The sequence below is a fragment of the Sapajus apella genome, unplaced genomic scaffold, assembly GCF_009761245.1.
Source record: "Sapajus apella isolate SASKATOON/1434 unplaced genomic scaffold, GSC_monkey_1.0 scaffold36, whole genome shotgun sequence".
In the NCBI taxonomy this organism is placed as follows: Eukaryota; Metazoa; Chordata; class Mammalia; order Primates; family Cebidae; genus Sapajus; species Sapajus apella.
Genome location: NW_022436976.1, coordinates 21,534,035 through 21,549,905, shown reverse-complemented (window position 1 = coordinate 21,549,905; position 15,871 = coordinate 21,534,035). Strand labels below are relative to the sequence as shown.

The following is a 15,871-nucleotide window of genomic DNA, read 5'->3' as shown; positions in this document are numbered from 1 at the left end:
AAGACCTTGCTAAGTCAGTCAGGACTATTACTTGGAAGAAACATTTACATATGCTGATTTAAGCAGAAAAGGATATTGAGTAGCGTGCAACGTCTTCAGAAAGACAAGAGATCCAGGTTTGAAGGCTATAGAACCAGTTACAATGCCCAAAATCACAAGGCAAAACTGTTTCTACCTTTGGGCACCCAGTGCCACAGGTGGCACTGACAGCATCACTAGACACCGGACACTAGAGCTGCCACTAAAACTAGTCCCTGCTGCCTCTAGAAAGCAATCCCTATTGCATAATTGCCTCCACCATCAAGGCAGCCACAATCATCTCTACCTCCCCCAGAGCCTCCAATGCCCACACTAATTTCCCTGCACCCTGTCCTCACCGCCCCACAACTGCCTCCATCCCCACTGCTCCACTGCCCCTGCTGCCACCTGCGTGGATTCTGGTAGACCTTGCTTCTTCACATCAGCAGCTTTCCATTCAAAATCTGTTTGGCAGAGCCTAGGCTATGTGACCCATTCGCTAGCTACAATGGAGGCTGGAAAAGAAAATGTCTATTTTCATTTCTATAGCAGGTTACAGTTGGGAGTATATGAGAAACTCCCAATCATAGGGAGGTAGTTCAGACACTGGAAAGCGAAAAGGTATGACAAAATGTCCACTGCTTTGTTATTGCAGAAGCAAGAAGTTCCATGACCCCCAAAGAGCTGTGCCTTTCTAGAGTGGGTGTGTGTGTGTGTGCACGCGTGCGTATGTGGGTGTGTTTAAACATCTTTCCAATCTTTAATATCAACCTCATTGCAGCACAACAACAAAATGTCCATCGAGATGCTAACACCAATGCTGAGCTTTGCAAGTGTGTAGACAGGCAGTTTCACCCTCCACCCACAGTCAATGTTCATGCCCATCCCAGTGACCCAAATTCCCCAAATTCTTCCACTTCCACCTCCCTTTCCATAACTACTGTTTCCTTCACTCTCTTCCATTCTACCTTTTAGGTACTTGAATCTTCCCAGTGTAGGAGAGCAGAGGCCATGTGCAGTGATGGTAGGGATCTAGTGCTTAGAGCAGGGTTATACACACAGGTCCCCTCTCGGCAGCCAAGTGTCACTTGGAAACATAAGAGAGGACTCTACCTGCCCCGCGCCACCTCCCTGCAGTACCAGGTTCTCCTCGGTGGTTAGGGTTTCTTGCCTTGACTGTTTCACTACCACAGATCTCAATTTACCTTTCAACACTTTCTCAAGCAGTTTCAACACCAGGAAACCTCTTCGCCCCATGTCTTTGAGCTGCATGATCACATCTGTGTTCTTAGATCACGGCACATGGCCACCCTTCAGTCAGCATGGGGCCTTCTCCCTCCACCCTATCCCTTGGCCTCTACTGTACACCTTCCATAGTTTCTTAGTCCTTTTAATTCCTGCCCCTTTCCACCAAAACCCTGCCTCCTCTGGTGTTCAGCCTCTGAGTCATCTCCTTTTTCAGGAGCTTCTGATTAATATAGAAAAATGAAGGTCAGGACCTGAGGGGATCTGGAAGAAATGGGAGGAAAGTATTCTTCATAATGACCTGGTCTTATTTGAAATATCTTTTCAAAAAAAATCTGTAAAGGGCCTCTTATCCTGAGGCTAACCTCTTGCTAGCATAGCTAACCTTCTTTTTATGCTGAAAGACTGTCTGTGCCCTTTACAACCTTCAGTCACATTACAAAAAAAAAAAAAGAAACCACTTCTATCTAAATATAATTGGAAGTAGAGGCTCCAGAAAGGAAGTTATAAGTAACCAGGCATTGTTCTGTCACAGGGCCAAAGCTTATGCCTGAGCCAGCTCACGAGCTGTCCTCAGGTCACCTTGGCCCAGTCTGGAAAAGACACACCCTTCATCAGTTCCTCAGTCCCCCACACAAAGGCTGGGACCCTCATTTTGAACAAGAGGTGGGTCATATAAAATACCCTTTGTTCACTAGGTAGAACTTCTCTCTGTGGAGGCAGAAGATGGAGGAGACATGTGGCCCTCAATAGCAACCTGAGCAATCTGCTTCGAACACAGAACGCTGCTATTGAAAAGTCTGTAGAAGAGCATCACATATGCCAAGCTACCTGAAGCCTTGCCCAAGATCCCATATTGACTGCTTTTCTTTACTTAAAAATTATGCGTTGAGGCCGATTCCCAGCACACAAAAAGCCTTAGGAACTGCTAGTTCCCTGCTGTCACAGCAATTGCAAACCTGTATAGCAGTTATTTGCAAGGCAGGGATGGCCAGACTCCAAAAGCTTTATAACCATTTTCAGATGCTGAGTTTGATAAACTTGCAATCAGAAACTCTATTCACTTTGTATAAGCAGCCACCACATTGCCACCTCACCCTGTGATTAATGGCCAGGTTTGCAGAATGATGTAGCTCATCCTTCGAGTACCTGGCACCCACTGCCTGGTTTATCATGACCGCTCATGTCATTACTGCTTCTGAAACATAAATCAGTGTAACTGAATGGCCGTGCTGACCACCACTCTTCAGACTCAGATGACAACTTGCCACACACACACACACACACACACACACACACACACACGTGCGTACACACACACACACACACACACCATTTCAAATCCTTTTTTTAAAGGTTATTTTAAATAAACAAGTAACAAGGGCTTTCTCTGGAAGTCTCGTGTGAGTGCCTGCAGTTAATTCGTTTATACCACAAAAGCAAGTGTTTTCTGTGATTTCCCTGGAGTTAGATCAAGATGAGGTTTGCCTTTATATGAGTCCATAGGACCAAAAGTTTTAGAAAAAAAAGAATACAAGCTCTAGAAAAACATTTCTCAAAGTGTGCTGGTCAGAATAAGGATAGCTCAGGAAATTAACAGGTATTAGGGAAGGAGAATGTTCTGTGGTCAAGCAATTTTGAGAAACACTGCATCAAACAAGGTAAACCAAGTTAGATAGGCTCTTTACTGCAGGACTTCTCAGAACCTTTGATGTACAAATGTGCATTTCAAATTACAAAGAAAGAGATGTGTATGTTGCATTTTTTAAAATGAATTTTACCACAGAATACTTGTTGAACATATTACAAGATGTGCTCATGAACAGACTTGAAACCTTGTTTAGAGGGTTGACATTGCCTATTGCTCAACTTTCTTCCTCCTAAGGTAGAAAAAAAAAAAAAAAACAGCAAGTTGTGAGAAGCATGTCTTTTGGAGCCATCTGGTGTTGATTTCTCATTTGTCAGCTGAAATGTCTCCGTCCCCATCTGAAAGAGATGTTCCGTGTCACAAAGTGTTTCATCTGACTGCAATGAGCAAGCACAGACCTCCCTCCCTGTTCCTCTACTGGGCCTCCCAAGACAGCTCCAATCCAGCTCTGTTCCTGGAATCTACTCCTCATGGCTTCACTTGCCCCCTTGGCTTCAAACTTCATGACTTACTATCTCCATTGGGTTCTCTGCCATGTCCTTTTGGTGGATGCCATTATTTCCAAGAAACTATTTTCTTTCTGGCTGTAAGACTTCAATCCTGCATCGTGTTTTGGAAGAACTCTGCTTCCTGCTCCAAACATTACACTCCCATTCCTTTCTAGCTACCCTCATCTGCCTTCTTGCTTCCTTCTCCCCATGCATACTTTCCAGTCTCTCCGTAAATGCTTGTCCTAGCCCGGTTCTTGACCTTCACCTGTGGCTTTGCCCACAGCTATATTGTAACATTGACTACTGGAGCTTGCCAGGACCACAAAATATTGGAAGGACTTCTCTTGCCACATAAAAAGTCAGCCCAGCCACAGAAGGAGTGCACCATGAGTGCTAAGCCTCAATGTTATTGTTTGGGTTCTTTTTAGTTCCCTATGGTTTGCAGGTTATGCTATATTAGTCAGTGGGTTTCCTGGAGGCATTTTCACCAACCAACAATGGAGTTAGTAAAAATTTATTCTTTCTATATTTTTAATACTTTTATCTGCTACACAACACTCCATAAACCTTGCTTATTTACATGTAATTAAGAGTCATGGCAGCTCTCTACTTGTAGACGAGAGATTGTGGTCAGCCTGTCATTTTATTTGATCTTCTTTTATTTTTAGTTATTTTTCTGTTAAAGTGCCCAGAGCCCCACAGGCAGAAGTGGCTTCAAATTAAAATGTATTGTTAATATTCTGGACCACACACACAGGGTTCCTTATGTGACTTTGAGTTTTGCTGCTGAGATGATTGTGCATGATATTCTGATGCTGAGAAAATGTGCCCGACTTAGCCTATTTTGCAGAGCTCCTTTGTTCCCTGAGGCAAATTTGACATGATTTTGTTGAAGGTTCAGTTGGGATAACCCATATTCTTTCCCCAAGGTCACTTTTTAAATTCCTTGTCAATCAGTTTAATGAAAGGTAAGTAAATACCTTACTTCAGAACAGCCAAATAACTTCAGCTTCTTGGGGTGAGCACGTGTGTGCATGTGCATGTGCATGTGTGTATTTAAGTGTGTGCATGTCTGTGTGTGTGAGCATATGCATGTGTGTGGAGAGGGTTGAAGGGAGATAATAAGACCTTCATTTAGTGACATCATGACACAAGAACACCGAAACGTCTTATAAAATGGTCAAGGTTATTTATCAATTAAGATAGGTACGATCACACACAGGCATCAGAAAGATTACTTATTGCTTATTTTCATCAACCTGGATGAATGTGTCTACAAAGAACTTAGAGTATGTTGTAGATCATATTTTTAAGGAATATGAATTCCCCAGGCTGAAGGAAGCCAAGTTCCACACACCTCAGAGACAGCTGTTCTTTTCCACCTAAGCCTGTGTTTGTTCCTTAGACTTAATCCATCCTCCAGAAGAACATGCATCTTCAAGCCAGGACCATAGTCTGTTCTAAACTGTTCTGTTATAGCTTGGCTGATCTATACACACTGGCTCTCTCTTCCCCTGGGTGTATCCATATATCCTCCTCGTCTCTGAGTCAAGAGCAGTTGCCAGCTGCTACCCTTCATGGATTGACTCTCCTTCTTCCTTCTCACTAGCCAAAGCTTACTCATCTCTCAATGTCAAATTCACACTATGAAGCTTCAGTTCTAAACTCCAAAGGATAGAGGGCATATCTGTTTTATTTCCAGTTACTTAGCCAGCATTTGTCATATAATAAATTCTCAAAAAATATTTGTTGGGTAAATAACAAAAGAATGAATGAGTTTTCAACATGGACTAGAATCAGGAAACCCTGGGGTATTTAATCAAAAGTCAGGCTGAGCCCTGCCCAAAGTGATAAATCCCACCGTAGCAGTGTTAATTATTTATCTGTTCATTCCCTTGATATGGATTAAGCCTCAAGTCTATACCAGCACTCCACTTGTTTCTATGAAAGATATAAAGTTAAATTAGACTTGAACCCTATTCTCCAGAAACTTATAGTCTAGTGGGGGAAAATAGATATGTTCATCAATAACTGGAACATAAGGTTAAAAGTGACAAAAGCCAACAGGGTCAAACTAAGAGAGATGAGCAGAGGAAAGATATTAATTATGTAAGAGAATGTTAAATGGGACTTTGCTGTCTTACTCTGAAAACCAGATAGAAGCCAAGTACCTGAGGGTGATGCCACTGTCCCAGAGCAAGGCACCAGCCCACTTACATAGGGCATGCTAAGGAACCCAACCTGAGAGCATGGAAGAGTTGATATAGAAAAGGCCAGTGATGGAGGATTTCTTTGGAGAGAACAGTTGGTATGCCACGCATCTCCTTCCTGCAAATACTGTAAGGAGAAGGAAAGAGTTTGATTTCCTTCACCCGAAGCCTCGTGAGGAGGCTCTATAGGCACTTAGAAGTTTGAGGAACTGGAAAACTCATGTATTAACCTCATCGGGCTATTTAAAGGTAAGCACCTTGCAGTCAGTAGAGTGAAGAGATGGATGTATTGGGAGCAAGCTGCAGTCCCACAAATAAAAATGGAAGATGGGAGATGTGGCTTCTACAAAATGAAAGTGATCTGGAATTTTCTCAAAACGAGTCGTGCTGAAGAGGGGTGCCCAGCAGGAGAAAGAACATCAACTGGGAGGGTCTGTGTAGGATGTGTTTGGAAACCCAGGCCTGGGAACATGTCATAAAGCAATCTGCTAGAGGACAAGACTTGTGCACATGGAGGGGCTGCCATGAGAAGCCTTCATGGGATGCTGTCCAGAAAACCCATAAAAGTACTTCATGGGAGCCAATGTCTGGATGAACCAACAGCACATGCCAGCTACTCCGGCCTTATAAAAATGGCACCATTTCCTGCATCCTCTCTGCCTTGGCCTGACTCTAAGGGCTTACACAAGCAGCCAGCGAGTGGGCAGAAGGCAGAGCTGGGAAATGGCAAAGAAGCCGAATGTGCAGCACCTCCTCTGTGGGCTTCCAAGCCTGGACCAGGCCCCAACTGGGGCAAGGGAAAAGCTTCATGTTGGACAAGAATTTGATACTTTAACTGTTACCCTGGGACAGGCTAAAGTTACATAATTATTAGGCTAGAGTGGTCTTTGTATGCCAAAACAAAGGGACTATTATCTAAGCATGACTGAAAAAGCCATGGACATACCCAAAATCTTGTTGGGGTGAGTTTAAACTAAGGAGCAGGAAACAGAAAGAGAAATGTTGCTCTCTGATTGTATCTACCTAGTGACAATTCATTCCACAAAATCAGCTATAGTTCTTCTAGCTGAGGACATCAGTGAAGAAAAGGAAGGGAAGGAAAGGATAGGAAGTACATCTATCATAGGTGTACAGCTTGATGAACTTTCACATGTTGAACACACCCATGTAGCCAACACCCACATCAAGCCACAACATCCCAGAAAATCCTTTTGAGCTCCCTTTCAATCACTTCTTCTCCTGCAGGATAACCACTAGCCTAACTTCTAACAGCATAGATTAGTTTTGGCTTTTTTATACGCTGTATATAAACAGAATCATGTACTATGAGTATTCCGTGTGGTCTTCTGTGCCTTCTTTTTCTCAGTTTGTGAGATTCATCCACATTGCTGTGTTATTACCTCTCTTTTATTTGCATTGCTGTATAGAATCCCTTTGTATGAATAAACCATACAGTTAGTGCTCAACTTACGACCACAGTCGGGACTGCGGACCGGCAGTAACACGATTTGGTCGTAAGTCGAGTAGGCTATATGTACAGTTGAAATGGTGCATGCGGAGATGGTAGTGCTGCCGGAAGCTGGTCCGCAGTGTCGTACGCCCAGCTGGGCAACGTTTTGCGCTGCCAGACGCAGAGCAGTTGTGGCTAGTGATTGTGGTCATAAAGTCGAATGGTCGTAAGTTGCATAGGTCGTAAGTCGATCAATACATGTACTTTATTTCTCCGTGCTTCTACAGATGAACAATTGGGTACTCCCAGTTTGAGCTATTATGAATATTCTATGAATGTCTTTTGGTGAACATACGTATTTCTGGGTATACACCCAGAAGTAAAATTGCTGGTCCATAGACTTTGTATATGTTTGGCATGAGTAGATAGCACTAAAATGGCTATATCCATTTTTACTTTCCCCAGTAGTATATGCAAGTGTACTGCTCCATAACCTCATCAGCACCTGGCATTTTCTTCCCTTTTTATCTCAGGCATACGGATAGGTCCAGTGGTATCTCATGATGGTTTTAATTTGCTTTTTCCTGAAGACTAATGAAGCTAAACACTTTTTCATAGGCCTAGTGGCCATTTTTCTGTCTCTCTTTGTGAGATGATTGTTCAAGTTTTTTCCTTTTTTTCCAAATGGATTCTCTCTCTTTTTCCTATTACTTTGTAGGCATTCATTACAAATATTAATATGAGCCCTTAGTGAGACAGATGTGCTATAAATATCTTCTCTCAATCTGAATTGCCTAGATTGATGAATAGGTGTTATTAATTTTAACATAGCCCATTGTATTATGTTAAATACAGATATATTCAATTTATCCAACACTATGGAAAAGACTACTCTCCTCCTAGAGCATTGCCATTATTATAAGCTAGGTAACATAAATGTGTGGTCTGTTTCTGGATTCTCTCTATTCTGTTCTATTAGTTGGTGATTTATTCTTACATCAATATCAAGCCATTAAAATTATTTATTCTAGTTTTCTAAGAAACACTGATATTTGGTAATAAAATTCTTTTTCAAGGATCCTTAGAAATTCTGAACTCTACATTTGCATACCTGTATATGATTTAAAAACGGCTTGTACTTTCTGCAAAACAAATTCTAGGATTTCAATTAAAATTGTTTCAAATTTGTACTTTAGTTTTGGGGAAAGTTGTTATCTTTAAAATAGCTTTCCAATCCATAAACATGATATATCCCTCCATTTATTTCGTTTTTACTTAACTTCAGCTGTGTTTTCTAGTTTTTCAAGAGCACTTGCACAATTTTTGGTAGCTGTTTCCTCATGCAGTTTGTGGGAGGTTTTTTGTTTGTTTGTTTGTTTGTTTTGAAACACGGTCTTACTATGTCTCCCAGGCTGGAGTGCAGTGGTGTGATCATAGCTCACTGATGCCTCAACCTCTTGGGCTTAAGTGATATTCCCAAGGCAGCCTCCTGAAGAGCTAGGACCACAACTGTGCACCACCTCACCTGGCTAGTTTTTTTAATTTTTGTAGATACAGGGGTCTCACCATGTTGCCCAGGCTACTTTCAAGCTCCTGACCTCAAGCCATCCTTTCACTTTGGTCTCCCAAAGCACTGGGATTACAGGCATGTGTCACTACACTCAACCCAGTTTGTGTTTTTATGCTATTATAAGTGGTATTGTTTAAAATCTTAGTTTATTTATTTTTTTAAATTTATTTTTATCAATGTTTTTAATAGAAATAAAGTCTTACTGTGTTGTACAGCCTGGTCTCAAACTGCTGACCTCATACAGTTCTCCTGCCTTGGCCTCCCAAAGTGCTGGGATTATAAGCATGAGCCACCATGCCTAGTCTGGGATTGTTCTTCAACTTCAATTCTCTCTTATTTGTCAGCATATAGAGATATAATTTATTTTATATTGACCTGTGTGAAGAGTATTTTTTAATAACAATTATGTGCGAGGTAGATTATATGATATTCTCATTTATATTGTCGCTTTTAATTTTTGCCACAATTTCGCAGGCGTATTTTATCTCCATTTGTTAAAGGAGCACACTGAGGTTCAAAATGATAGAAAATTTCCCAAAGTCATTCAAACAATGGCATTTGAATTGGTTTTGCATTTCATATTTGAAAAAAGCAATGAAAAGTCTATCTAAGCAAAGAAGCCATCATTAATGGAAGCAAAAATGCAAGAAAGGAAAAGTGAGATGTTCCTGTTGACTCACATCTAGAGGATATGAAATACCATGAAAAATGCCAAGGAAAGGCAGTTAAGGACCAAACAATAGAATTTCCTAGTTGAAAATGGGAAGTTTTTATCTTAGCCCTTTACCCTCCCACCTTACGGGATTTGCCAAATCTGGAAAGGAAAACTGGCAGTGGGGTTGAGACTCAAGTTTACAATTTTGTCTCTCTAACTCTAGGAAACTTCCAAAGACTTGACTGTTTTTCTCAATCCAGGAACACACTTCTCTCTGGGCAAAAGAGATCTTTCTTGACAAAGACCTGCCAAAATCTCTCAAAGAGAAAGCATCTGCAGCTCCTCAGCACAGACCTCCATGGCTGTCATCCTTTGGCGTCTTGTTCGCTCTAGTCTGCATTACTTCCACAGTTCTCTGATGCTTTAAATAGATGGCTTGGGTATTTTATCTGCCTTTTTTAGTTGTCCTCAAGAGGTGTTATGTCCAGCATTTTACTTCTCTATTCTACCCAGAGGTGGAAGCCAAACTTTGCTTTTATTTTTTTTATTGAGAGGTTTCTAAAAAACAACTTCCAGAGAAATAATTTGTATATAGTAAATGCCAAGATCTTAAGTGTAGAGTTGTTTTGACAAATGTATACATCCACACAACCAACATCCCAATCATGATAAAGAATATTTCCATCACCTCAAAGCGTTTCCTCAAGCTCCTTTTTAGGTAAAACAGAGGGAAGCTAGCAGAAGAGACCACCATTCTGATTTCTATTATAATAGGATAGTTTTGCTTGCCCTAAGAGTTAAACGGAATTACACAATATGTTCACTATTGTGTCTGGCTTTGTTTACTCAACATAATGTTTTTGAGATTCATATATATATTGTGTTTATGAACAGGTCATTCTTTTCCTGAGTAGAATTCAATATTATGAATACAATATTATTTTCTATCCAGTCTCCTGTTGGGAAGACATTTTGCTTATCTCCAGTTTGTAATTATTATGACTGAAATTGCTATGATCATTCTTATACAAGTCTTCTTGTGGGCAAGTGTTCTCATACTCCTTGAATAAATACCTGAGCAGAATTGCTGCATCATCTAGTAAATGTATATTTAACTTAACAAGAAATACTTATTTAAAAATATCAGCAGCAATAGAGGAGAGCTTCAGTTATTTCACACCTGTATTCGTTTCCTTGGGCTACCATAGCAACATACCACAAAGTGGCTTATAATGGCAGAATTTTATTATTTCACATTTCTTGAAGTTAGAAGTCCAAAATCAAGATGGTGGCCATGCCATGCTCCCTCTGAAGCCTCCAGGGAAGGATTCTTCCTTGCGCTTTTCAGCTTCTGGTAACCCCAGATGCTGTAGATGCATCACTCCAATCTCTACCTCCAAATTCATATGACAGTTCTCCTTGCGTCTCTGTCATCAATGATCACCTTCTTATAACCACACCAATCTTATTGAATTAGGGACCCACCATATGCCGGTATAACGTCATCTAATTGCATCTGCAATGACCCTATTTCCAAATAAATAACATTCTGATGTTCTGGGGATTAGGACTTCAACATATCTTTTTTGGTGGGACACAATTCAACCCATAAAAACATTGCTGCTGGTGCTGGAGTAGCTGCCGCCGAGTCCGGATCCCGCTGCTGTGCGCCCCCGACGCCCGCCCGACGTGCATTCCTGGTTCCTTTTGGTTCCAAGTCCAAAATGGCAACTCTCAAGGATCAGCTGATTCATAATCTTCTAAAGGAAGAGCAGACCCCCCAGAATAAGATTACGGTTGTTGGGGTTGGTGCTGTTGGTATGGCCTGTGCCATCAGTATCTTAATGAAGGACTTGGCAGATGAACTTGCTCTTGTTGATGTCATTGAAGACAAATTGAAGGGAGAGATGATGGATCTCCAGCATGGCAGCCTTTTCCTTAAAACACCAAAGATTGTCTCTGGCAAAGACTATAATGTAACTGCAAACTCCAAGCTGGTCATTATTACGGCTGGGGCACGTCAGCAAGAGGGAGAAAGCCGTCTTAATTTGGTCCAGCGTAATGTGAACATCTTTAAATTCATCATTCCTAATGTTGTAAAATACAGCCCGAACTGCAAGTTGCTTATTGTTTCAAATCCAGTGGATATCTTGACCTATGTGGCTTGGAAGATAAGTGGCTTTCCCAAAAACCGTGTTATTGGAAGTGGTTGCAATCTGGATTCAGCCCGATTCCGTTACCTGATGGGGGAAAGGCTGGGAGTTCACCCATTAAGCTGTCATGGGTGGGTCCTTGGGGAACATGGAGATTCCAGTGTGCCTGTATGGAGTGGAGTGAATGTTGCTGGTGTCTCCCTGAAGACTCTGCACCCAGATTTAGGGACTGATACAGATAAGGAACAGTGGAAAGAGGTTCACAAGCAGGTGGTTGAGAGTGCTTACGAGGTGATCAAACTCAAAGGCTACACATCCTGGGCCATTGGACTCTCTGTGGCAGATTTGGCAGAGACTATAATGAAGAATCTTAGGCGGGTGCACCCAATTTCCACCATGATTAAGGGTCTCTATGGAATAAAGGATGATGTCTTCCTTAGTGTTCCTTGCATTTTGGGACAGAATGGAATCTCAGACGTTGTGAAGGTGACTCTGACTCCTGAGGAAGAGGCTCGTTTGAAGAAGAGTGCGGATACACTTTGGGGGATCCAAAAAGAGCTGCAATTTTAAAGTCTTCTGATGTCATACCATTTCACTGTCTAGGCTACAACAGGATTTTAGTTGGAGGTTGTGCATGTTGTCCTTTTTATCTGATCTGTGATTAAAGCAGTAATATTTTAATATGGACTGTGGGAAAAACATCAATTCCAGAAGTTAGAAATAGGAATGGTTTGTAAAGTCCTACAGCTATATTCTGATGCTGGATAGTGGTAACCTTGTGTAGTCCTAAACTGGTTAGTGTGAAATAGTTCTGCCACCTCTGAGGCACCACTGCCAATGTTGCACATGCTGCAGTTGCCCCTTGAGCCAGAGAGATGTTCCTTTGTTATATAACTTCCTGGCTCCTTCACTGAACATGCCTAGTCCAACATTTTTTCCCAGTCAGTCACGTCCTGGCATTCGGTGTATAGATCCAATATCGCATGTCTTGTTCCAAAGGATCTAATTTTGTGAACTATATATATCAGTAGTGTACATTACCATGCAATGTAAAAAGATCTACATATAAACAATGCAACCAACTATCCAAGTGTTACACCAACTAAAATTACCCCCAATAAACCTTGAACAGTGAAAAAAAAAAAAAAAAAAAAACATTGCTGCTATGCTGAGCACTGTGGTACATGCCTGTAATCCCAGCATGTTAGGAGGCCAAGGTGGGCAGATCACCTGAGGGTGGGAGTTCGAGACCAGCCTGACCAACATGGAGAAATCCAATCTCTACTAAAAATACAAAATTAGCTAGGCGTGGTGGCACGCACCTGTAATCCCAGCTACTGGGGAGGCTGAGACAGGAAAATTGCTTGAACCCTGGAGGCAGAGGTTGCAGTGAGCCAAGATTGCGCCATTGCACTCCAGCCTGGGCAACAAGAGCTAACTCTGTCTCAAAAAAAAAAAAAAGAAAAAGAAAAGAAATCCTTGCCAACATTTGTTGCTATCAGTCTCTTAGGCTCTACAGTCTAGTGGATGTGAAGTAGTTTCTAATTGTGGTTTTTATTTGCATTTACCTGATGACTGATGACGTAAAGCATCTTTTCCTTTACATATTGATCATCTATACATATCTTTTTTTAGTCAGTGGCTGTTCAGGTTTCTCCCTATTTATTTTTTTTTTGTCTTTTCAGTAGTGATTTGCAGGTAATGTATATATTTTATCTCAAAATATAGCATATGTTTTCACTTTTTTAAATTTTCTTGATGCCATGTCTAAGAAATTTTGGCTACTCAAATTGTGTATAGATATTCTATATTTTCTTTCACAAGTTTTATAGTTTTAACATTTACATTTAAATCTACAATCTATTTTATTTATTTATTTATTTATTTATTTATTTATTTTTAGAGACAGGGTCTCACTCTGTCACCCAGGACAAAGTACATTGGTGAAAACAGCTCACTACAGCCTTGAAGTCCTGGCCTCAAGCTATCTCCCTATCTTAGCTTCCTAAAGTACTGGGATTATACATGACAGCCACCACACCTAACCCTTACAATCTCTTTTAATAATGAGAACATACAGCCTTTCCCAGACATACCAGGAAAGGATTCAGTATTTCAGTAAGTATATATTAGCCATAGCTTTTCTTGGATACACATTATTAGACTGAGGAAGTTCTCTTCTAGTCCTACTTTGCTGAGACTCTGCTATCAAAAAAAGGTGGTGAGTTTTTTCAAATGTTTTTTCTGCATCTACTGAAATGATTATATCATTTTTCTCTTTAAGCAATGTGGTGAATCACATTGATTGGTTTTTAAGTATTAAAGCAATCTTACATTTTTGGGATTAACCCCTTTGATAATTACGTATTACTCTTTCTGTATGTTATAAGATTGAACTTGCTAATATTTTGCTAAGGATTTTTGCATCTACTGTTTTTGTCAGGTTTTGGTATCAGTATTTATTGGCCCCATAAAATGAATTGGAAAAGTTCCATCAACCTCTATTTTTGGAAATAACTTGTGTAAAATTGGCATTATTTATCCCTTAAATGCATGGTTGAGTTTACCAGTACAGCCATCTGGACCAAAATTTTCTCTATAGGAAGGCTTTTTAATGACATATTCAATAACTAAATATAGGACCCTTCAGATTTTCTATTTCTTCTTATGTAAATATTGGTAATTGGTGACTTTCAAAAAAATTGTTTATTTCTTTAAAAGTTGTCAAATTTATTGGTATAAAAAAAGTTCGTTGTATTCTTTTATTATATTAGTGTCTGTAGGATCTGAAGTGGTGTTTCTTTTTTCATTTCTTACTCTGGTAATTTGTATTTTCTTTCTCCTCAGCAGAATTGATATGGCTTATTTTGTTCATTCTTTCAAAATTCTATTGACTTTGTTAATTTTCTCCATGCTTGTTTATGATTTTATTTATTTCTACTTTATACTATTTCTTTCCTCTATGTAATTTGTGTTTAATTTGATGTTCTTTTTCGATATCTTACATTAAAATCTTAATTGTTGCTTTTAAATCTGTCTGCTTTTCTAATACACACACTTAAAGCTATAAATTGTTTTTCTGATCACTGCTTTATCTGTATCTTACACATTTTGTCATGTTCTTATTATCATTTAATTCTAGATAATTTCTATTTTCTTTGTGACTTCTTTTACTTAATTAGAGATGTTCTACCTATTTCTAAATATTTAGGAATGTTCTAATATTTTTGTTACTGATTTCAAATTTAATCCCATTGTGGTCAAACAACATACTCTGTATGATAATTAACATTTGAAATCTATTGATATTTTTTTACGGAGAGAATATTATCTGCCTTGGTCAGTGTTTCAAGTACATTTGTAAAGAATATACATACTACTGAAGCTGTATATATTGCCCTATAAATGTCTGTTATGTAATTTTGGCCGTATTACCATTATCGGTTTTTAAAAAATTACTTGTTTTATGAATCACTGAGAAGGGGATATTCAAATCTCCAGCTATGATTGTCATTTTGTCTCTTTTTCTTTATATTTTGGTTATTTTGCTTCTTGTAGTTTTAAACTCTAAGATGCACACATATTAAGGATTGTTATGTCTCGAATTGACCTATATGTCATTATGAATTATTTCTCTTTATCTCTGCCAGTATTCCTTATTTAGAAGTCTACTTTTTCTTATATAAGCTGTACCAGTTTTCTTGGGTTTAGTGTTTTCATGGTATAATTTCTTCATTCTCTTACTTTCAGATTATTGGTGTCTTTATATTTCAAATGCATCTCTTATAAACAATGTTAAATTGGGCCATCTGTTTTTATCTAGCTTAACAATCTCTGTCTTAAAATTGGGTATCTATTCATTTCTGTTGATATGTTTGGGCTTAAATCATGCTATTATTTTCTCCCGTTCATCCCATATGTTTTAATTATTTTCCCCTCCTTTTCTATTGTCTTCTCCTTCATTGAATGTCTTTTAGTATTTTGTTTTAATTTTTTTTTTTTGAGGCGGAGTCTCACCCTGTCACCCAGGCTGGAGTCCAATGGTGCAATCTTGGCTCACTGCAACCTCTGCCTCCTGGGTTCAAGCAATTCTCCTGCCTCAGCCTCCCAAATAGCTGTGATTTCAGTTGCTCACCACCATTCCTAGTTAAATTCTGTCTCTACTAAAAATACAAAAGAAATTAGCTGGCATGGTGGTGCATGCCTATAATCCTAGCTACTCTGGAGGCTGAGATAGGAGGATTGTTTGAACCCAGGAGGCGCAGGTTACAGTGAGCTGAGATCACACCACTGCATGCCCCAGCCTGGCTAAAGAACAAGACTCTGTCTCAAAAAAAAAAAGAAAAGAAAAGTATAAACTTGTTCCCTTCCCTCTCCTCTTTGTGCTATTATTGTTACATATTTTACTATTATTAAATTTCACAATATGTT

At 39.7% G+C, this 15,871-nt stretch overlaps 1 pseudogene across 1 annotated transcript; it reads left to right on the top strand.

Annotated features, from left to right (window-relative positions):
* Window positions 1-10,912: 10,912 nt before the first annotated feature.
* Window positions 10,913-12,130, top strand: LOC116563904 (annotated as a pseudogene). The gene has a single exon (XR_004274628.1). The product of XR_004274628.1 is annotated as an L-lactate dehydrogenase A chain-like (transcript).
* The last annotated feature ends 3,741 nt before the right edge of the window (window positions 12,131-15,871 follow it).